Genomic DNA, 630 nt, shown 5'->3' with positions numbered 1-630 from the left:
CTCCTGCTGTGAACCAGACCTAAAGACCTAAAGGCCAAACAAATGCTAAACGAGTAGCACCTGGGATTGAGATTCTACTGTTTTGAGCCACTCTCTCTGTTGTTAATTCTAATGTAGTCACATAACTGATTCCTCTCAGTTTGTGTCTTGTGGTTTTTTGTTTTTTTTTTTTTTTGCGGAACCAGGTATTGAACTCAGGCCCTTACGCCTGCCAGGGAAGCGCTTATTCCACTGAGCCATTTCCCCGGCCCGAGATTCTAAATAGGTATCAATCACCTGGAAAGACCCAAGTGAGTCACTAGCCCAACCCCCAACAGAAAGAGACCCTATCGCGCATTCCAACCTCCAACAGGAAAAGACCCTGTCCCATATGTAATCCCATTGGTTGACCATAGTTTTCTCCCACCTCGTGCCCACCTAAGCGAGTTCCCATTCTCTCTACCTTAGCCCCACATGGTTTTACACTATAAAAGTCCCTGAAAGAGACAGCTTCCCGGGGAACTACCCGCTCGGGCCCCCCTCCTGTCCCTCTCTTGGACAGGAGCTTTCTTTCTCTCAATAAATATATTCTGCTCATAACCTCCGTTTGTTCCTAAAATTCATTCTTCGGTTTTAGAGAACATGAACTCG

The sequence above is a fragment of the Octodon degus genome, unplaced genomic scaffold (genome assembly GCF_000260255.1).
Source record: "Octodon degus isolate 3935 unplaced genomic scaffold, OctDeg1.0 scaffold00163, whole genome shotgun sequence".
Taxonomy (NCBI): Eukaryota; Metazoa; Chordata; class Mammalia; order Rodentia; family Octodontidae; genus Octodon; species Octodon degus.
The sequence above is the reverse complement of the archived record's forward strand: the minus strand, read 5'-3'. Positions refer to the sequence as shown.